This window comes from Camelus bactrianus, chromosome 25, assembly GCF_048773025.1.
Source record: "Camelus bactrianus isolate YW-2024 breed Bactrian camel chromosome 25, ASM4877302v1, whole genome shotgun sequence".
NCBI lineage: Eukaryota > Metazoa > Chordata > Mammalia > Artiodactyla > Camelidae > Camelus > Camelus bactrianus.
In genome coordinates, this window is record NC_133563.1 from 24632916 (window position 1) to 24656761 (window position 23846).

The following is a 23846-nucleotide window of genomic DNA, read 5'->3' on the forward strand; positions in this document are numbered from 1 at the left end:
TGATCCATCTTGTTGAAGATGACCTTTAAAAGTGTAAGCTGCAGGTACAAATGGTGAGGTTGAGCCCAACCCTAGCATGAGATGATCATAGATTTTGATGAAAACTGGAGAGGGTCTGGAAATGAACAGGATCCATGATTAAGGACTCAGAGATAACATTCCCCCAAATGTCCCCCGGAAAAGAAAGAAAAAAACAAAAGTATTTAAACTAGTTATTTAAGTCTTATTGATATGTTTTAAAAATGAACGTGTATAAAACAATGAGAAATTCTGTCAAGCCAGCTATTTTGTATCATGTGTTCAAAACCTGGAAAATCAAAGGCCAATGCTAATTGTAACTGAAACTAATATTTTACAAATTCAGTAATATTCTTCATTATATTCATCATCATATCTTGCTCAAGAACAGGAAGCTGGTCCCAATGTATATAGCTGCTTTAAAAGAATCTGATGTGAATTATTATTAATTTTGGTAACATATAAAAAATTCATTTATTTTATTTAGAGATTTCAAATCAGCTTTCATCATTACTGTTACAGTCAATGCTTCACCTTTAAGCGAAAATGACTACATGTCCCATTGATAAATGACAGGGGGAACTGTTGGCTCAGAAAATAAATCTTCCAAGAGAAAACAGGGTTGGAAGAGAGATTTGGCTGAAAACTATGGCTTCTTAGATAGGGTAAGATGAGTGCTCAGAGAATCACTTTAAAGTCTTGCTCTCACACTCCTAAGGTCAGAGGAAAGTTACTGGAAACACTTCTTTGTTGTGTGGGCCAATTTTCTTCACATTCATATCAACTTGCTACAGCATGGCTGAAAACCTAGAAATCTTGATAACGAGGAAGACTGGCATTTCTGTCCTGAAAAATAATGGAAGTCCTGGGGGAATAGCCATCCAAACCCAATGAAAGAAACTAAGATTTCACCCAAAACTTTGATCAAATTACAGGAAAAATCAATGGAGTAAAATTAATGCTGGCTCTCACTGAGAGCCAATGCCCAATTTGCACTGAACATAGGGCCAAAATGAAAAAACCCCAAAGCAATGAATAGCACCAGAGGCAGATCCAGGTTTTGTAAGGCCTGAAACTTACATAAATTTTGAGTCTTTCTTTTAGAAAACTAATTTTAAAAACCTTACTTTGAAAAATTTACAGATACAACCAAGCACAAAGTGCTATCTACAAGAATCTTAGAAAGAGCCCATGTAAGTTACAGGCTTAAAGCTCAAGCATTTTCTTGGCTTTCATCTCTAAGATACTTACATAATGGAAAAAGAAATATATGAGCTTAATATCTACCTCATGCGACTGTTACTGAAATTGTATATGATACACCACCAAGAGTATGATTAGCACACATTTCAATAAATTTTTCATCTTTTTCCACTCTTCCTTTGATATTTTATATAGATATCAACAGTTGATTTCAAAAGATAACAAAATGTTAAGAGAATTCTTTGAGATAATTTTATAGAGGAAAGTCCCATAACTTATATACATAGGTTTTTTTTTTGAAATAGTAGATATTTTGATAGTGTTATCTCAAAGCAAGGAATCTCTAGCAGGCTGGAGATTTTTAACATGTTTTTTAAAAGCACTTAAATATAACTCAGTAATGACTACCACTGCAGATCTGGTTCCTGGGGAAGTGGACTCTGAGATGGAGATTAATGTGCAGGAAGTTTATTAGGGAGTGTTCACAGGACTGAATCTAGGAAAATGAAGGGAGCATAACTGGGTGGAGGGAGAAGCTGGGCAATGATCCCATTGTCAGGTGCTCATTATCTCTCCTTTTTGTTGTAAAATGGATTCCACGGTTTATTACAAAAGTATGTGGGATCTGACACTGGTGGTTCAAATACTCTGCAGGCCCTGAAATAACGTCTGCTGAGGCACTGAGGATAGCAAAATAAACTAAGGGAGGTAAAGACAATCTTGTACCTATTCCAGTCAATGGAGTGAGTCATTGCTCCTTCCGTAGTGGAAGAAACCCAATGTAGTTAACTTGCCCTCAAATTGGGGGTTGGTCTCTTGAAGGAATGATGCACTCTTGGAGGCTCTGCATTGGTTTCTGCTGCTGACAGGTTGGGTACTTGTCAGGGACAATAGCTAGATCAACCTTTTGTGAATGGGAGCTCATGTTTGGGGCCACATGCATAACCTCTACCTATGTCCAAATAGCTCCTCCTTTCATATGCCTGTTGCACCAGCACAAGGGTGGCCGATGACAGAGGATGGCAGCTTTAGTCATCAGCAGGTTCCATCAGTGTATCTACATGGTTGTCTCTGTACAATTGTACTTGCTCACTGGTGGCATTAACTTGTGATACAAGTCACACACGTGACTACTTCCACGGGTAACATCCAATGCCTCTACTCCAGGCCTCCTTTTCCCTGATCTTCCACTTTTTCTCCTAGGCCCTCTGACAACTGGCCAAGACATCTGCCACTGCCCGTGCATTTATGTCTATATACTAATTCTGGGTTTCTTTTCTGTAAACCTAGTTTTCTCTTTTTCATATCCTCCAATGAACTAGGACATCCTGTAGCTCCTAAATTTGTATGTTTTCCACCAAAGCCATACTGTTTATGGAGACTAATTAAAACGTATGTGTACATTCTATATTCCTAAGGCAGAATCTAATTAATTTAATTCATCTGGAGGACACTCCGAGCTAAAATCTTTTTGACCCAGCCTTCCCAAGTTACCCACAACCATTAATGGCTCTCCTTGTGCACGATCCTCGGACTACTGCCTAAATTACCCGTTGATCAGCATACATTCTTAACAATGTCATAGGTAAGACTTTTTAATATTTAGCATGGATAGGAGGCAGTTGTTAAGGACACAGGTATGCTAAGTTTGTCCTCTGGGAAGCTGTATGCAGCAGAAAGTGCTGCGTATCGATGGCCCTGCACGTGCTCAGAAATGGTTTCTCTCTCCTAACTAGAACAAGATTGAAAATGTTCCCCATGAAACCCACATGCTGCCAAGATAAACTTCAACACTTTCCCTTCTGTTAGTCTGCGTCAGCTATTGATAGCAGGGGGAATTCTGGAGCTTCCCTATGGCTAAGGAATACCCTTTAACGTACAAAGCATGAAGTCTGACTATAGACCTTTGGCCATCACTTAGATACTCCGCTTAGATTACATGTCCATACCTAGTCCAATTAACAAGGGCCAGAGGGACAACATCATTGATTGTAGACAACAACCCTCCTGGATGGCTGTGCTTCTGTGAGTAAAGGAAGAGTCAGTTCTCAGAAAAGTGGGGCATGGGTTTGGGAGACAACCAAAACTGTGTGTCTGCTACAAATACAAAATTTACACTGCTGTAAGTATTAGACAAAATCTTAGCTATTTCATGTATTTGGGGAAAAAAATCCTAGCAGAAATGTTAAGCTGTTAAAGTCAACAGCATATAAAATATTGGATCCAAATAGCAACTGACCTCTGCTAAACTCAGTATGTCTGCCAGAGAGCTCCAAAGAGTTGGCTCAAAAAGATGTAACTTTCCAGAGTACTGAAATCCTTTAAGCTTACTAAATTCATATTAAAAAAATCCACAGAAGTAATTTATTTCAGATTGAAGTGTTTTACGTTTCAATCACATGTATCATTAAATTGTTCACATGGTACAATACACATTTATGAGTATCCACTGAATTCCAGCTTCTGTGCTGGGAAGGAGGGGATATACCAGTAAAGTATCATTTCCTAACATCCAAAGGGCAAAAATTAAGATGCTGGCTGCCACCACGCATTGGCAAGGGATTTGGGAAGACAAGTAATCCCTGGCACTGCTGGTAGCAATATAAATTTTAGCAATAAAATTGATAATCTCACAAAATTTAGTGTAAATCAATATTCATAAGCCCTCAAGTCCAGTATCAAACTCCTAAATCAGAGATACAAATCTTTGACAGGAAATGAACAAACATGGTCACCATAGCATTAGCTCAATTGTGAGGACCTGGAGGTAGACTGGGATTGTACTAACTGGCAAATGTGCAGTGGTTGGAGATATCATACGTACATACAGGAATAAATCTAAAAAGTATAGTGAAAAATAAGTGAACAATATATATCACAATACTATTTATGCATATCAAAAGCTATACAGATACAAAGTACTGAAATTACTACATATGTATATACACACACACATATATGTTATAATATATTATGTTTATAATTTGAGTAGTTATATGAAGAAAATGGGACTAAAGATTAGGGACAAAGAAGGAAAACCAAAAACAGAGTGTCCTTGTACAGACCGAAAACACAAGAACAGGAAAGGGTCTTGGATAAACTTGTTACTCATTGCCCCAGGAGCAGATGGATTGACATACTTGGGAGTAACCTAGTTTATCTGGTTTTATGACAAGACAAAGCAGATTTTATTGAGAAACAAATATAAACTAGAACTATTTTGTGGATGGTTAATATGCATAAGATGGACATAGAAGATGTGTCCCTGAGGTAAGGTGACAAAATTGTCTCAGGCACTCTCTCCTTTGTGCCCTCAAACTCTAAATATCCTCCACCATATTGTACTGCAGTGATTGGCAGAGAGCACTCCTAATGCTTGCAGATGTCTTCACATCTGGTGAAAACGGCCCACGTTTTAGTTTCAGGTGCTGACGCATCTGAAGGGGCTTCCCATGAATTCCACGTGTCTTCATGCTTCTTTCACTTCAGTGTTTTGCCACCAGTGCTTTCTGTCTTGGTTGAGTTTCAAGTCATAAGACACACAAACAGAACCCCATTCACCACTGTCCATCAGGAATTATTCTTGCCTTTTCACTAGTACAGCAACTCAACAGAGAATTTCAGGATTAACAGGGCAAGATCATAGTGATAGCCCTTCAACATTCTGCTGACCCTCAATTTACACTTTTCCAAAATCCAAGCTCCTGAGATATAACTTTCACATTTTACGTTCAACCACCTAAAAATCTCACCCCTTCATTCAAATCACTTCTGACATACAGCTGACAATACTGTCAATAGAACAATAAGTCTAATGATTTATTAACATGTTGATCTTTTCATTCTGCTGGGCACACCATGGGAGCAGAGATATTTGCATATTCATCTTCATAACCCCAAATCAAAATAAGATACTCATAAACGGTTTGTTGTATTCATAAATTAATTAATGAACAAGAGTGCCAAAATCAAAAGGAAATTGAGAGCAGTTAAACATCTTCAACATGAGGTATTATAGCAACAGACTTTTGAAACATTTCTGAATTGAAAACGGTATTATAAATGAAAAGGAAAAGAGAAGCGTTTCTGTAATCTGTAAAAAGCAGTTTAATAAAGTGCCGTGGACACTGCAGTGGGTGGCTTCTGAACATGATCACCAGTAAACCACCCCTACTGTATTTATACCCTAGTGCAGTCTCTTTCTTTTCCGTCTGGACTGGCCCCTTGATTCTCTTTTGACAAATAGATTGTAGTACAATTTCTGAAATGATGTTCTATGATACCTTGCAATTTACACATTAATCTCCTGGAACCCTTGTTCTGGGGAAGCTATTTTTATGTAAGAAGTCTGACTACCCTGAGACCACCATGCTCTGAAGAAACAAAAGTTAGCCATACCCAGAGGCCATACCCCGATTTTCTGATCAGAAACCTCATTGTGCAAGACTTTTGCTTCAGAAGAAGGCTGTCATCTGGATTTGCGAGGCAAATTTCATTGTGATTAAATAATTCCTTGACAGCCTATTTTGTAGCACACATACACATTTTTTCCCTCCTAAAATTAAGTACATTATTAAAAAAAAAGAGTTTCTATTGTTTCAGGAGTTTGGTTATTTCAGCAAAAATCACTACAATAGGATAAGGCTTGTTGGCCAAATTTACTGCAATCAAATCTGAAGACAACAACAAAGAACACGCAGCCATTTGTACAGTCCCTGCTTATAATACAATTTGCTTAAAACAGAATTGACCCGTATCATATACTGTATGTTTTCTTTTGTTCATGGTTTCCAAAGCAACCAATTCTGCTGGATACATTCGTCCTCTGTACTTTAGTTCTGGCTCTATCCCCTAATATTTGGCATCATTGAATTTATTTTTCTGAGTCACCTTCTCGTAAGTGCAGTATTAAAAAATAGTGTTCTGCCCACTTACATCTGTCCTATATGCTTTCTTTGTATGGCACTCAGTTTGGAAAGCAGTAAGAGTTTTATTTTTTATAGTGTTTTACAGAATATAACACTGATATCTGCTACCTCATTTCTGTTTTTCTCACGGGCTGGGGTTTAGTCTAACTGCCTCATCTAAGCTTTCAGAGCCAGTCAATAGTATAATGGGAACTTTCCTTCAAAGTATCATGTAGAATCCTCTTTCTTTAAAAAAAGGAAATCTATTCGGGTATATTTTATAACATTGCAAAGGTTTAAGATGTACAATGTGCTGCTTCGAAATGTTCACATATTATAATATAATGTATAATATATGATATCTAATGCCCACTGTCATATTAGCTAACACCTCTGTCACACCACAAATATAATCACCATTTCTTTTTTGTGGTGATTCTAGTCAACAATGCTACATTATAAACTTTGAAGTAAAAACCTCCTCTAGCCACAATTTCCCTAGAGTAGGATTCCCGAACATCTCTTCACTAAGAAATTTGCATTTCATAGACCATAGAGTGAAAAGTTCAAGAACATTTTCTTCTTTTTGACCTTGCTAGGGGGTGTGTGTGGGTGTGTGTGTGTGTGTATGTGTGTAGGTGCATAATTCAAAATTTTCATTATAATAATATAATATAAAAAATACACCATTTACTACTCTCTTCCTTTCTACTTTTCCATTTGCTTTTTATTTTCCACGTTACTCTTTAGTTCCATTCATACACTTTGTTCCATGCTTATCTGGAACCACAGCACCTCTCTTGTTCCTGAGGTGTTTTTTTCCAATCGGAAGGCGAGCTCATGCTGCTTCCTGGACACTGAAAATAGGGCCCTATCTACCCTGAACGCTTCATCAGTTCCTCCATTTGCCACATTTCTTCCTATGAGTCCTTGGGAAAGGAGGGCAACTTCTTTGTCATCACAAGAGTTAAAACAGACCCAAAATGATACATGAGCAAGCTCTCACTCTGTGACACCTAGTTAATTATTCCTCCCTTGGGTTTTTTGGAGTACTTTCTACTTAACATATATTGTATTTATCACATTGCATCCAAATGCATTTTGTCCACTTATTAAGCATATATTTACTCTGGGTTTTACTACGTACCGAGACTAAAACAGAAAATGATCCCTGTTCTCAAACAGCTTCTAATCAAACAGGAAGAAAGAAACAGTGAACAAGATAAAGCCTGGAAGGGGTCACACATGCTACATGTTACTTGTTTTTGATTAAAACAACATTAAGAATCATGGTCCTTTCTAAAAAGCAAGCTTCAGGCTCATACGGGGGTCAGGAGCACAAATAAGAGAACTCAGATGAAGCCACAGTCACAAGCTAACAGAGATTCTTTCACTTATTCCTTAGAACAATCCTGTTAGAAGTTTTTTTTCATATATTCGCGTGTCACTTATTCAGGTAAGAGGCTCAGAAAGGTAGACACATATGGTGAACTTGAAAATCATTTTGAAAATCAAATCCCAAACAAATCCCTGAACAACAGAATTTTAAAGCATCCATCCCCCCCCCAAAAAATTAGAAATTGGTCTGTACTATGTTACCTTAGATACGGGTGGTCCAGCAGGATGGCTGATTTTCACTTCACGTGGGATGTAGAGCCACATTCTTCTTAACACCTTCCTAAGAAATAGGAACGTCAACTCAAGTTTTCTCTTTTCCTCGCACAAGCAGCCCAGCTCGCTCCCACCTCTCACAACTCCACAAATCCAGAGGAAAAAGCGGAGACCACCTAAACATTAACATCTTCACCAGGCCGGGTTTCTTATGTTGGGCTAAAACAAAGGGTTGTGAATGGGTCTGAAACCAAATACTTCCAAGTAAATTCCACCCTCCTTTTCCACCACACACAACACCTGTTGGTCCCACAAAGGAATAAAAAGGCAGCATTGAGCCAAACAGGAGCCAGGTGCTTGAGTTAAACACAGTGGGAACCCTTCCCTGGGAGGGAATCAGACAGTTTGCTAGACTTTCTATCAGGGCATTCTTGTGGCTCCAAGTGGGTAATGAGGTTTAGACAACACAGATCTGTTCATGGGAGCAACGGGTAATACTTCTCAGGCTCTACAGCCTTCTGCTATAAAACTCACTCTGGAGGAAGAGTCCTGGCTCATAGCACACTGCTTGTAGCTGGCGGGATATCCAACACGCAAGGTCCCAAGGAGTCATTGTCAGATGGTGTATGAGAGACCAAATACAGCCTATGAGAGAGGGGCATTAAAGATTGAGGTCAGTGTTTTGAGATCAATTGCAGATCTTGTAAAAAGCAGACTTTTTAAACTTGAGGAATATGGGTTCCATCCTCAAGTCCTAGTTCACTCACGTATCTCATTGATACAACCGTTTTAAACAAACTGTCACCACCAGTATCACTGCAGGGCCCCAGGGTGCAATCCGTATTCCTGCCTTACTCTTGCCTGTCACCCAGGACAGTGATTTCCCTTCCATGCTGCCTTTCCATCTCACAGCCTTGACTGGGAAAATCACCATCAAGCAAAATCGATCATCAATGTACAACATTTTTTTCTTATTATAAGATTACACATGATCAGTAGAGAAAATTTAAGCAAAAAAACCAAACAACAACAACAACAAAAATCCAGAAGAAGAAGAGGAAATGAGAACCGCTGATAATAAAATCACCTATATTATCAATTAGAAATACCAGGTATAAATATTTCGGTTGACAATGAAAGTGTTTCTGATGTCCATCATGGAATTATGGAGGAGTTTCTGATTAACATCTAATCCATTTTGAATACTGTTTTCCTTTCTGTCTCTGGACCAAATATACACAGAATTCTGATGATGGTCTAATGATCTTTTATTGAGGGTTCAAATAAGAGCGCCAGAAGGATAGGGGAAGAAATTAAGCCTCGGGCCCAATTATCTTATTACCTTATACCCACAAAGTAAAAAGGCTCGTTGTCTCAATCTTAGAGGAGGGTCAGGTGGGTGCTTTGTTGATTCCTAACTCTTGCCCCTTACTCATCACGACCCACAGCCTTCTAGTATTGTCTCCCATTTGTTATCTTTCTACAATACACCCCCCTCTGGAATATGCCACATTTTCTTCCAGAAAAATAATTCTCCCGTTTCCTCCTTACTATCCATTTTTCAGATTTTCAATCTCAAGACCTACTGGAATTCTCTGAACGTAAACAACTTCTTCTGCCCATTTTCTGCTGATTTGCTGGCAGGAATGAGGTAAAGTTATGTCCCATGTCACCCAGTGTCCACGTGGGGACAGTCAGTTGGAAATTCCCAATCTGGGAAGTGTTTCACATTTTCTTGAGGTTTCTGAATTCATATACCTTATAATCATTAAGGATTCATTGCCCTGTACCTATCTAGTTAACATGATGAAGAAATTCATTCCGTCCACTTAACATAATCCAACCCTGTTTGTCCTGCAAAGTAATGGCTCTGACACAAGGCAACATTTTCACCATCCCCCGTCTCCACACACACACACAATTCATGGTGAATTCACAAAGCTTTCTCATTTTAACTGAAATCACTTTTTCATAATTCCTAGGCTTCTCCTTGGCCACCGAAAAGCTCCTGGTTCACTTGCTTTCCTCCTTCATAAATATTTGTCGTAATCATTATCATTGTTTTGTATACCACTGTGTAACTTAAACCGATCTTGAAATTCTCAACATGTCGATAGTTCCTCTGTCTCTCTTGCTCTATTCCAGACAACGCTGTGATCATTTTCTTACTAGCTGAATCTTCTAAGCTATCTTCAGTTTTGGTCTTTGAATGATGCTCTTGAAGTGGAATTACTATATCAAAGATGATGAACTTCACAGGAATATTAATGTGTATGGACGAATTTGCTTGCCAGTGGATTGCATCACTTTTCACCCCTAACAGTTGTGTTTCAGAGTATGTATTTTGTGGACAACACTGGACATTCTGACTTGTTAAACTCATTGGTAAGCAAAAATAGCATCTAATTCCTTCAATTCTAAATAAAAGAAAAGAATGAGAATGGGTTTGGGAGGGAAGAGAATTAAAATAGGAATCAAGTAATGAATGTGATTCATATTGTGTACCCACTGTAACCAGAAGAACGTCTTCTAAGATTGACAATTTTTTAAAAAAATTCAGAGTCTAGAGCTTATTTTTTTCTCAAGAACCCTGTTTTTCTCAAATCTGCTGGCTTAATCTATAGAAACATACTGGTTTTGTTGTTTTAGAAATTCTGGTTGGCAAAACTACACTTTATATTCCTATACTTTGGTACATTACAAAGCATGTTCCAACTCTGCCACATTGGTTTGATGAGCGATTTTGCTCTAACTTTAAAATGACGAGGAGGATATCAGGGCCCTCAAAAGTTCAGTGACTTCACCACAGTCACATCCTAGTAAGGGCCAGATCCAAGGCTGTGTAGGAAAAGAAAAGAATCAGTGCTTCTTTTTGCTCTACCTCCTGGGAAATTCCCACATTAACACTGGCTCAGGGAATAATGAATAGATTCTTTCAGAAATAGAGTGGTCACAGTCTGATCTAAGTTAGCAAGCTTTCATTTGGTGTAGACAAAGAAAACAAAATGTCAGGCTGGCTCCTCAGCCCGAGGGCCTCGGCGCAAAGGAAGCTGTCCAGAGCGGGGATCCTTTCAGCTACAGTGAGCATGAATTAGCCACGAGGAAGTACACACTCTGCATGAATCTGAGCACATCCGGATTGCTAGTTACCTTCACTGGAGGGCAGGTAACCCGATGCCGCCACCGACTCCGCGGGCTTTCACAGGCAGAGGAGAGGAATGTGGATTTGGATCTTATATTTGTATAGCATCTTTCAGGCGAGACGATCCCAAAAAACTTTGGGAGCCAATAGTCAAAATTATGATGAAGCTGTGAAACACTAGCTGTCCATCGGTAAACATGCAGGAGACCCTGGACAACAGAAGCCCCCTCTATCCTCTGCAGCTGAAGACGAAACCTCGTGAAGCGAGGCTTATAAATAACTACCCATACTTGCCTGGGGGGATAAGAGGTCCTGGAAATTGTGTTTACACACCTGAGGCTGTAACTTAAAGTTTTCTGAGATCTATTTGAGGAAATACATCTCCAACGTGGTTGAGTCCCAGCCCCTCTTCTCAGTATTTTATACAAACATGATCACATCTGATTTATGCTGAACACAACAGGGTAAGTCCTACTGTCCCTACTTTATAGGTGAGGGATAGGAGCTTAGTACAATTGAAAAAGATTTGTCAAACAATTCTTACTTTCTAGTGGAGGTGGCTCCTGGTAAAAGGGAGGACGTTTTGTTCTAGTGTGCGCTGTGATGGGTTTGGACGTAAGGAGGAAAATGCAGTTGTGCTTTCCAGGGACTGGGGGTTGGGAGAAAAGGGAAGTTTCTATTCAAAGGTGTAAAGTCCCAGTTACGCAAGAGGAATATATTCTGAAGATCATGTACAATATGAGTCCACAGTTAACAATACAGTATTGTGCACCTCAAAATTTGTTAAGAGGGAAGCTCTCATGTTAAGTATTCTTACTGCACCCCCCTCCAAAAAAAAAAAAAAACACAAATCAAATCAAGACACACAAGAAAACTTTGGGAGGTTTGGATTTGTCTAATCTATTTCTCTTTTTGTTGACGGCAGTGGATGTTGACATATGTGTAACTTCATCACCTTGTTCACATTAAGTATGTGCAGTTCTTTGTATATCAATTATACTTCAACAGAGCTTTTGAGAAGAGAACAGAAAAATAAAAAATAATAACAAAAAAAGAAAGAATTTTGGAAACCATCTGTGAAAATTTTTTTCTGATGGGTTGGTTGAAGGTAATTTTAAACATAACATGCAAGTAATATTTATTTGTGGTTTTTTGTTGCTGTGATGTGAATTCATCTTTAGAAAACTCAAGAAATTCTTTGAGACATTGTTTTAGCCCTTGTAAATAAAAAGCAGGGTAACCAAGTGAACAACTCTTTTCCCCTCATGAAATTCATAGATCTTTAAGTCAGATTTAGGTTTTACAATGTTTTGAACCAGTTGTTCAGAACACTACTCTCTGTATCTCCAAAGACAAGAAGACCCTAGAAAACAACCAGGCCACAATGAGTAAAACAGAGTGCATGTATCATAGGATGTGTGAAGAAAAAGAGTGGGCTGTTCCTCATCTGTTCCCATGCCTCAAAATCTAGGATTCTCATTTGGAGAGACGGTAGAGAACAGGATTTTATATATATAAAGATGTGTGTGTGTGTGTGTGTGTGTGTGTGTACATGTCTCCTAATATACAAAGCCTAATCATCCTGATAAATAGAGTAATTAACACAATGGTGATGGGTCTAATATCAATACACAGAAATCAATTATAAACCCAACTGACAACCCCATTCACTCACTGCCTATCACCAACTGATTCAGATTTTACATTTTAAGATGATCTCTTTTATTAGTCCCAACATCTGAATTATGGTCTATTCCCATCTTCCCAAATTCCTGGTATTAGGGGTTTAAAGAAGACATTTTTGTTGCAGGAATGCCAGAAGATAATCTCATCTCCATTCAAGCAGAAGCTACAGACTCAAAGTAACCTCCAGCCAAGTCTTGCTGAAAATGATGTTGTATGGTTAATAACCACTGGATTCTGAGGGCTGGAGTGTTTATATACACTAATTTAAAGTAAATTTTGCTGAGTTTTGAACTCACAGATTTTGGGGGACATAAAATGTCTTCCATCAAAGACATATACTTCATCAAAATTGAAACCATTTTTCTTTTTTTTTTTTCCATTTTTCTTTATTACAATTCATAGTAAGAAATTTTCTAGTACAGAACTGTGCTTACACTTAGGAAGATATTACATAAAATGTTGATAACCTTAATAAAGCCATATAAACAAGAGACTTTGTGTCATAGGGCAATGCTCTGTAATTTGAGAAAAGGCTAGAATGTATTGGTAAGATTATAATACCCCTCTTTAGCACACCACCTTAAATTTGGCAAAATGAGTAAAATGTTAGATCTGTGTCCTTTCCCAAATTTTAGAAATGCTTTTCTTTGCAAGAACATGTATTATACTTATTAAATTAGAGATAGAAGAGAATCTGAGCTATGGTTTATCAGGAGTAATATATTTATTCAATAAGTACTTACTGAGTGCCTACAGTGCATCAGGTACCACGATAAATACTGACAAGGAAAGCAAAATTAGTAGTTAACAGGGGAGAAGAAACATGTACCTACTTCACTGCAATGAAAAGTGTAAACGTGGTAAGTGTTAAGGTGAGGAACATATTAATTGCTGCAGGACATTGGACTGGGAAATTTTGTAGGGACGTCTGCTAGGCCACACTGACTTGATTAATGCATGTTTCTGTCCTTTGGAACCAAATAAGGTTGGGCCATGAGTGACTCTTGGTGGCAAACAACAGAAATAAAACTTCTTATTCAAAGTATATTCTAGAGAAATTTAAAATTAAAAAAAAAATTCTTACTTTCAATTCAATTCCCCAATTTGTAAAAACTCCCCAAGTTTAAAGAGCATAAAGAAGTCTAGTACCTTCTCTAAGAAACTTAGTTTGTATTTGAAATGGGCTACTAGAGAGGTACAAAAATGAAATATTTACTCATTCATTCAAAAGCTAGGACAAATAAAAGAAATAATCATTATAATAGAAAATATTATATATTCTTAAATGCCCTGGGAGAGTTTATACACTAGCTATAATATTTTAGGGAGAATCATTCAAGGGCAAATAATATACCAAGGAGGTTCAGTATAGAATGAAGTAAGTGTTCCATTTAGTGCTTGAGAAGCATTAGGGCATCTGGTCATAGGTCATCTGATTAAGTTCTTTAAAAAGAATATTTACATAAAAAGGGAAGCAAGTGGAGGTAGGGACATAGTGTAAGTAGCAGCATGAAAGACTCGACACCACCTTGATTCCAGCAGGCTCTACAATCTAAAATTATTATTTCTAACTTTTCATATTTCATTTCAGTTCATTTCATTTATTAAATGAAGTGATATTTGGGGCTCCATGTTATGTACCTTCAATGTATCTGCACCCAGTCATTTCTGTTTATAAAGCATCTGTCCATTCAGATATTGATTGAGAAACTACCCTGTGTTTCAAATTTTATTAGGGGGATACAGCGGTGATTAAGATATACATGATATTCAGCTTTTCTAGTAAGGTCTCCTAAAGGAGCATCTAATAAGATTGGTGTTGTGGGTGTGATAAATGCTTTTTTTGTAGGAAGTTATGTCTGAACAGAGCTGGTGAGTAGTGAGTAAAGTAGGATTGATGGAAGTTATTTCTTGGTGGACCAGTCAGATATTTCTTGAGTCTCAGTAAAGCTAGATCTAGATCTGCCAACCAATATTAAAGACAGTGAAGTGTGTCTTGCTATTGGTTTTAGATGGTATGTTTTAAAGGATCTGGATTAATGCTAGAGTTTTTTCTATGCAATGGAACATTTTTTATTAGAATTTTGTAAGTGGTAGTGATGACAATGAAGGAAAAATAGAGGAAGAAGAAGAAAAGGAAGGAGGAAAAGGATGAGCAAGAGGACAAGAAGAAGAAATCACTGCATTTTATCATGGAGAATTTTGGCTTTTGCAGCCATGACTTAAGATTGTCATCTCTGTCTTAACTCCCCCAACAATACGGTATCATCAAAGAGAATTGGCTGTCAAATTACTTCACAAATTAAACTGCAGCATAACATATCTCTCTGGGAACTAAAGAAATGAGAGACCTAATTTTTTATGACATTAGAGATTATTTCATCCAAATTTCTCATTTTACTATAATGAAACTAGGGCTGAGAGGGTTTAGATGTCAGCTGCCAAATTCCACAGTGGATTTGCAGCAAAGTCTTATTGAAAAATAATAGCAGTATTCTATGGAGATACAGTGATAAAATACAATACAAATGAACTCTTAGAAACAGAAAATTTGCAAGTATGTCTGTTTTCATTCTCTAATATTTTCCCACAAACCACAATGTCTTTAAATGGTCATATATTTGCATAATGCTTTTCCTTTTCACCCTTTTTTCTCTTTGTTGCCCAAAGTAGTTTCGAATACAATTTTCATTCTACACCCTTTCATATCTCTCACATCTTTGGTCAATGAACCTCAGTCACCCGTAAAATTTAGGTAACCTGCTTTACCAAACATAATGTGCAGCCTATTGGATCTGTAAATCACTGAATGTCAGTTGAAATGAAGGGCATGGAAAACTCAGCTTGTTGGTTCAATTTCTTGTATGTAGTGCCACAGTGACTGGAAAAAAAGTAATTAAAATCATAAAAGTAACGTTTTAGTGCTGAAGCATTTGTAAAAACTTTTCTCTCTTAAGTTGGTTACAGCCTGAGATAATACCTGACCACTAAACTTAATTGCATGAAGCCAAAAAAAAAAAAAAAAAAAAATGCGCTAAGATTTTTCCACACAGACTAGGTCAGCATGCTCATTTAAGTTACCCTAAAATTATTTTTAAAAGATCATGTTTACTGAAGAAAATAATGACGTCCAGGTACTGAGGTTTCATTTGTTTGTTTGTTTCAAATAACCCAAGACTGCTAAGATTTTTACACGTCTTGTATTATTTAATTCTTACATTGATTTGGGGGAAGTATTTTTATTTTAAACATGTGGAAATTGAGGTTCACAGACAGAATCACCTTGCATTAAGTCACACAGGTACGTTTTGCATTTAAAAATTAAAGTCTTTACCTTGGCTATTGCAGCCTACACAATTCTAAGTAAATCTGGGATAACCTAAGTCTCCCTGTGCCCTGCTGTTCTATGTTTCATTCCCACTGGCTTTCCAGGTTTCAGTGTCCCCACTTCACGGCCCCTGTGTCTGTCCTCTCCCTTCGACTCCTCCTATGGCAGACTCCATCTCTTGCTCAGGTTGTGGCTTTCACATCATCCTTTCGTAAGGCCTTCTATGAACCTCTCAACTAAAACCGGTTGGAAAAGTTTTGACCATCTCAGCAACCTGTTCCTTAATACTTACCACAACATATAATTACACATTTATCCTTTTATTTCATAATCTCTATGAGGGCATGGATCTTAGAATGGTGTCTAGAACAAACAAGGTGCACAGAAAATGTGAAGAAATGAACACACTTAAAACTGGGGAAAATTGGTAAGAGGAACTGACATGAGGTGAGTTTCACAATGCCCGCACTTCCCCCACCCCTCACCCTGTTTTATGTGTGATATGCCGTTGCCCAGCTTAGCTGCACCTATATTTGAGCTCACCAGCCTACCTCCTTTTTCTGAACTCTGTATTCTGGAATACATTATGAATTAATCCGTCTTGTTGGTCAATAATTCATGGGTTTATGGGTTATCTTCCCATCTTGATTGTAACCTACATAAGCCATAGTTTGTGTCCATCATAGTAGGGCTGGATGATTTCTCACTACTGCCACCCTCATATTTCATTGGCCAGAACTGGACACAGGAACCAATGCAGCTCTCTAAGAGCCAGGAAGTGAAACCTACCAGGTCTCCAGAAAGGAGCAGAAATGGCAATATTTGTGGATACAGGTAAAGACTCCATGGGAAGAATGAAGGGAGAAAAAAGAAGAGAGGGAAGAAAGGAAAACAAAAGAAAGAAAAGAGTTAGAAGACAATGGTGAAAATAATCGTTGAGGTTTACAATTGTGACAGCTTTCTGGATGTGTCAGCCTTGTTGAGCTAAAGTTTCCAGTTGTTTAATCAAACGCTAATATAGGTGTTGCTGAGAAGCGACTTTACAGACATAATTAAAGCCCTTCATCAGTTGACTTTAAGTGAGTGAGATCATCCTGGATAATTCAGATGAGTCTGACTAAATCAATGGAAAGTTTAAATGCAGGGCTAAGGCTTCCCCTAATAGACTTTAAGAAAACTGCTTCAGTTATAACCTGTTGGATAAAATAAACTGCCTATTTTCCACGAGGGAGGCACTTTGAACATTTAACAACTGTGGAAATGCACACATTCAGTTAAAATCAATGAGTGATTCTAACTGCAAAAAGGTTGATGTTTTGCATCTTGGATCACTGTATTTTATGCAATTGGCCAAATGCAAAACTATAAATAAAAAACCCCACAAACTAGAAAGGAAGGTGTGAGAACCAATTAAGGGAAGCTGAGAAAATATTTCTCCCCATTCTCTTAAAAAACAAGAGCAAAGCAAAAGCAAAAACAAAAGCAAACCGAAAGCAACTTTTCCCCAGGGTTGTTCAGTAAAGCACGAAAGATAAATAACCAGAGTTCTCATTTCCCACTGTCTTCCTTATAGAGATTTGGCTTTGGGGGACTTTGAACCAGGAGCTGCCAATTTTTGATTCATTCATCTTGGCAAGTGCAATAGAGACAGGCTTGTAAGGATAGCAAACCCTACTATTTTCGCATAAAATAGATTGTTGTGTTTAAAGGAGACACCTGAGCCCATTGGTGTCCCTATCCCTGGGACATTATTAAGATGGGGTCTCAAATGTCCCAGACTTTCTGAAATTCCACTGCATTTCACTATCATAAAGCCACTGCATTTCATAATGTCATGAAGAGAACAAAACGAGTAAGCATTTAGCGGAAGAGAAAAGATGAAGGGTCAAGTCAGAAAGAACCAGAAAGTAAAAAACATCAGAGCGTGGGAAATTCTCCTTTCTGCGAGTGTTGCATTTGGGAAACATGGCCAAATTACCCTGGAGCCCCCACGCTTCCTGCTTCTGAACAGAAAGTTCTGCAGCATGCCTTGCTCAGGAACAGCAGCTGAACTTACCTTCTGAAGTCTTGGCACCCATGCTCACTCAGCATCCGTCCAAAAACCACATGCTGTCTGGGGCCTGAGTTGTATGTAGAAGGAAGCTGGATATACGTGAGTCAAGGAAGTACAGAGGAGAGAGGAAACAGATCTGACTTCAAGAGACAGTCAGCTTCTCACGGGCCATGTTAATGCTACTTTGTCACCAACTCCTTATTAGAACAAGAGCCTGGATTCCCCTGGTGATGGAGAGAAACGATGTGGGAGGAATTTGAAGCAGATAGTTTCCAAGCAATCGAAGGCCAGTTTGAACCTGACTTGCGTTAAAGGAAGGAGCTGTAAGAGCATGGATTGAGTCTTTGGCAGGGTTTTGCAGAATGTTGGCTGTTATGTACCATCTACTTTTTGCTGGACATTTGTCAAAATAAGAAATCAGCAAGTTATGGTCCATGGAGCAAATCTGACCCATAACCTGTTATTTTAAATAATGTTTATTGGAACACAGACACACTTGTTTATGTGTATGTTATCTACGGTTGTTTTCTTTTTTTTAATTCTTTTTGTTTTGTTTTATATATATATATATTTTTTTCTTTAAGTATAATCAGTTTACAATGTTGTGTAAATTTCTGGTATACAACACTTCAGTTATATAGGAAATACATATATTCGTTTTCATATTCTTTTTTCTTTTCTCTACACAACAGCAGAGTTGTGTCTGCAAATCCTAAATACAGAAAATATTTCCTGACCCTGGTCCTAAACGTTAAGGCTATGCAAAGAAACGAAACATAGCCTTTTCTTTGTCCACAATGATACAGTGTTTTTGAAGTAGGTTATTTTAAAATAACCTGATACATGTTAAGAAAAATGACCTCATCATAATATGAGAACAAAGAAGATAAATATTTCAGTCAGCCAGAGTAATCAAGAAACCCTAGAGGAGATGGCTCCTGATCTCAATTGGAAGGAGAAATAAGTTACTGGACCATGAATAGTAGAGTAAAAGACACGCAGTAAGTTACGTTAGGAGGAAAATAGATATTATTATTCTAGCACAGTAACACTGCTGCAGTATTAACAACACTGTCAATAATACAGTAGTGTAAATTTGTAAAGGCTAAAAGCAGATTGGGGGGAAGGCATGGGACAGATCAGGGAGAGTATGTGTTAAGAAGTTTAGGTTGCATTTTGTAAGATGTGGAGCCATTAAAAAAAAAATCCAAAAGTGTGGTTATAGAGTTAGCATGATTAGATTTGTTCTCCTCTACCTAAAGTTGGTTTAAGAGGGAAAAATAAACAGAATCAAGGAGAAAGTAACACTACCACAGTCTAGGCAAAAGAGAACTGAGTTTAGATGATGTAGTTAGGAAAGAGAGGAGGGGAGAGACTACAAAAATATTAAACTTTTTCCTCAATGTGATTATCATAAAGGAGCATCTTCTTTTAATTTTAACATGCATTTCTCTAAGTGTAAATGTGGTTAAGTTGCTTTTCACGTGCCTATTAAATGATCTGGCTTTTCTCTTCTGGAATTGCCCACACATCTACATTCCTTATTTTTTTTTTTTTTTGTCTTTTAATTATTGATTTGTAGGAATTCTCTGTACTCATTATAGACTATTTGTCAGTTTTTGAAAAGGAGAGAGAGAGAGACAGAGACAAAGACAGAGGTGACTTAAGCTCCACAAAAAAACTGTATTTTCCTTCTATTTATTCACTGATGCACCTAGAACACCTAGAAAAGGGTCCGGTATGAAGTAAGTGCTTGGCAAACATCCTCTGAGTTATGAAATATTTTCACCCAATTTGTGGCTTAACTTTTACATTTTTAAGATTTCTTCAGCTGAAGAAATTTATTAACTTTGTGTTAAGGAAACACTAACATAGGTGTTTCCTCTCTGCCGGGGCTACCTTCATGTGTTGATTCAGGAATTCAGACTTCCTTTTATCCTTGGCTCCTCCATTCAACTCACACACAGAAAAAGTGGAAGTAGACAGGCTCATCTAAGTCACAAAATCCCCGGCCTGGAGACATCTCTACACATGTATGGACTTCGAAGCTGGCCTTTCAAAGGAGGGGTCAAGGATAGTGTTTACAATCAACGCAGCTGAAACAACTGGTAACGCATACAGCAAAAAATAATATTAGACCTCCACCACACCTTATACAAAAGAACAGACCTGTATATGTGAAAGACAGAAGAGCAAATCATTTATAAAAATGTAGAAGGCTATCTTCATGACCTTGAGGGAGGGCAATATTTGGGGAAGACACTAACAATACGAGCCATCAAGGATAATATTGCTAAACTTGATTACATCAAATTTAAGAATGATTGTTTCTCTAATCTCTCATGCGAAAAATGAAATATATTTCTCATGTACCATTTTTGTTTATTCAATTATAAACATAAATTTTAGTAAAAATTTTCAAGAGTTTATTGGAAGTGCCTGTTATTTTCCCTTGTTCGCTCTTTTGCTTTGGGATTATTTGATTTATTTTAAATCTACTGACTTTCTCTTTTCTTTTTGGTCTACAAATGGTACAAACGATGTGGTATGATATATACAAATATTGATGACACAATGATATATAATACAAAATGTAATTCATAATTCCATGGAGCTTACAGTCTAAAGGTGATAACACGTCCTCATTTGGGAAATTACCAAAACCATATACTTGTTATAGTTTCCTCAATTTGTCTTTTGATGTTGTTTATGTCTTTCCTTCCTTTGCTCCCCCTCACCCTTCCTGTCTCCTTCCCATCTTCCTTCCTTCTTTCCTCTCTTCCTTCTTCCTTTTTTCTTGTCCATCATTTTTTTCTCCCTCTCTTTTTCAACTCTTTCCTTCCCTCTACTTGTTTATTCACTTTCTAACCTTCTCCAACTCTTTCTAGCTCCTCTCACTCTCACTTTAGCCCCGTATCATTTTTTTCCTTTTGGCCTTTCAACCATTTGTTTTATATATAAATGGAATTTATCAATATTTTTCTCTACGAATTCTGGATTTTAAATTATGCTTAGACAAATGTCACACTCTATGGCAAAATACTAATGATTAAGTATTAATGTTTTATCTTAGTCATTGTTGTTAACAATGGGAACATTGTTGTTGACCAGGAAAAACACAAACAAAAACAAAGTAAATGCTTATTCTCAGAAGATGTGAAGGTATGTAGGTCTGTGGATAGTAGAAGAAATAGAGAAGAAAACTTTTCCCTGAGGTTTCTTACCCACATGCCTGATCTCATGCCTCTTGTAAAGAGAGAAACCCCATTCATCCTTCACAACCTAAAAATACAGCTAGCAGATCACTTAGATTAAAGGGGTCCCAGAGAGTAAGAATAATAAAAATAAAGATACCTTTAAAGAGATTTGTCAAAAAGCAGGCAAACATGAAAAACAAATTGTTACTAGGTAAGAATGAGACAGGTGATTTTGCGACAGTAAAAAGAGAAACCTTAACAAAGTGGAAAAAATATCTACAATATGAGACAAGAAAACAGCTCTCCATTAGGACACATCACGAGAGGAAATTAAGAATTCAGACTTATCAAAGCTGTAAAAGTTTACTAAACTGGAGTACTAACTCAAGAAAAATCAAGCTATTAAACAAAACAACAAAAACAATCATAAATATAATGACAATAATATTTAATTTTTGGACTTGCAGTTTGTAAGATGGAACTTAATCACTCAACTGTGATAGTATTGAACTCAGGAGAAAATACAACCCTCATTAAAGTATTCTAATATTTTTGTATTGTTTAGGAGAATAAAACAACTTTTAGTAAACTATATATAAATTTTGTTAAGCTTAATACTAATTTAAATACATTTTTATTTTTCCCACCTATGGGTACCTATGTCAATAGAATGTGTTAGCTTTCAAGGTAATAAAGAGAAAAAATAATGACATAAAAAAATACTACATTTAAAGAAAATGTGCAAAAATTAGAGGACAATGAAACATCTTTTTCTCAAATGTTCAGTTGGGCTCCCTTCCTGGCAGAAAGACTGCCTCGTACTTTGCTCTATTTCCTTTTGTCTTTTCAGTCTAAATTAGAGTCTACAAGGCAGAGCCTGCCAAACCCCATTCCTGGAGCCAGTTTTCTCATGAGTTTGTTTCCTACCAGCCCTCTGTCCTGCTCTTGAGTGAAGCTTAAATCACTAATGTTGAAATCAGTTGGCTTGGATGTCACTAAGTATAAGATATAGGCAAGCCCTGCAAATGTAAAACCCTTTTATCTCTGTTTTTGAAACACACAGACCCAAGTATGCATCTTACTGTAAAACCTTGGATAAACTTGCACACAGGGAAATGATGCCTGGATTTATCAGGTGAGTAAATCAATATCAAAGTGACAATAGCACCACCAGGAGAAGAGCAAATCTTCAGGTTAGGACCATTTGGCAAGGACCAACTGTGCCTGGATGTGATGATAAGCTATGTCTTTACGGCAAAATTCAGTATCCTGCTGGGTTGCATGAAGTTTTGAATCTTCCATAAGCAAGAAGAAAAACAAGATCTATGGAAACTCACTAAAACTCAAGCCTAGATTCCCATTTGTTTATTTTCTTATTCCTGCTGACCTTTACTATAACACAGTTATCCAAGAATTTTTGCACCGAATTATCTTCGCTTTCACTATTCTCTATCTAGATTTCTGACCACGTGGCTTCTCCAAGAACAGGTTCTGACAGCTAATCTTTACTTCCTTGACTATCTACCTTGTTTTAGCCCTACTGTTTAGCTTTGGCCTTTCAAACCTGGCAGTGTTGGTGGTAACAGGAAAGTGGTAAAGGATTCTGAAGATAGAGCCAAACTGCTTGGGTTTAGATGTGACCTTTGCAATGTACGAACTGTGTGTATAATGTTAGGGCAAACACTAAATCTCTTAAATGTCTACTTTCTCATCAGAACAATAGACAAAAAGGATCCAAATCAGAGGATAGAAAAAGTTTATAAAGTTCTCAAAAGAAAAACTTCAAATGCTCAATTATTTAGGGGCTCAGTTATTTAAGTCAATGCTTTCCACACTTTCACTGATCTGAACGTTTCACAAACTAAATGAAGACTGACACAGGGGTGCCAAAATTTATTATGCCAAATTAAACCATTAAGAAGGCATCAAACAATCATGTAATTTCACCATCAATTTCTTCAAGAAAATATTTACACTAAAGAGTAAAAACAAATGCTTATCTCAGAATAAAGAAAAAATATATAAACTGAAAAAATGACTCTCAGAAAAAAATGACAACTTTATACTAGTTTTTTCTGTCCTCATGGCATAATTTTGAAAATTTTGTCATAGATCTATATAGCTTGCCATTTATGAAATACTGACTTAGATATTTTCTTTTTATTTGTGACACAAATAAAAGAAAGATTTATGCAACTGAAGAAAAGGTAAGCTGAAAGCACACCTCAGCTAGGATAGAAATGTAAGCAAAGTTTAATTGAGAAGGTAAGTTTTACTCTTAGAAGCAACAGTTGTCTTGCTAATAATCCATGCCAGTAATTCTCAACTCAAGTTGTTCACTGGAATTACTTAGACAGTTTCAAAAGAAATATGAAACAATGATCTTATCTCTAGGGATTCTGACTCAATTGGTTTGGTGTGGAGTCCAAGCTTAGGTATTTTTTAAGAATTCTTCACTTATATGTGGAATCTAAAAAACCAAACGAGCGAACAAAACAGAAACAGACTCACAGATACAAAGAACAAACTGGTAGTTGCCAGAGCAGAGGTTGGGTCAGGGGACAGATGAAAAAGGTGAAGGAGATTAAAGGTCCAAACTTCTAGCTATAAAACAAACAGGTCACAGGGATGTAATGTACACATAGAGATTACAGTCAGTAATATTGGAACAACTCTGTGTCAACAGATGGTACCTGGACTT

General features: G+C 37.2%; 1 long non-coding RNA gene across 1 annotated transcript; it reads right to left on the minus strand.

Annotated features, from left to right (window-relative positions):
- Nucleotides 1–7724: 7724 nt before the first annotated feature.
- On the minus strand, nt 7725–18316 carry LOC141575061 (uncharacterized). Its single transcript, XR_012502339.1, has 3 exons — nt 17952–18316; nt 8274–8384; nt 7725–7806 (listed from the first exon to the last, which is right to left on the minus strand). It is a non-coding gene; the product is annotated as an uncharacterized LOC141575061 (long non-coding RNA).
- Nucleotides 18317–23846: the final 5530 nt, after the last annotated feature.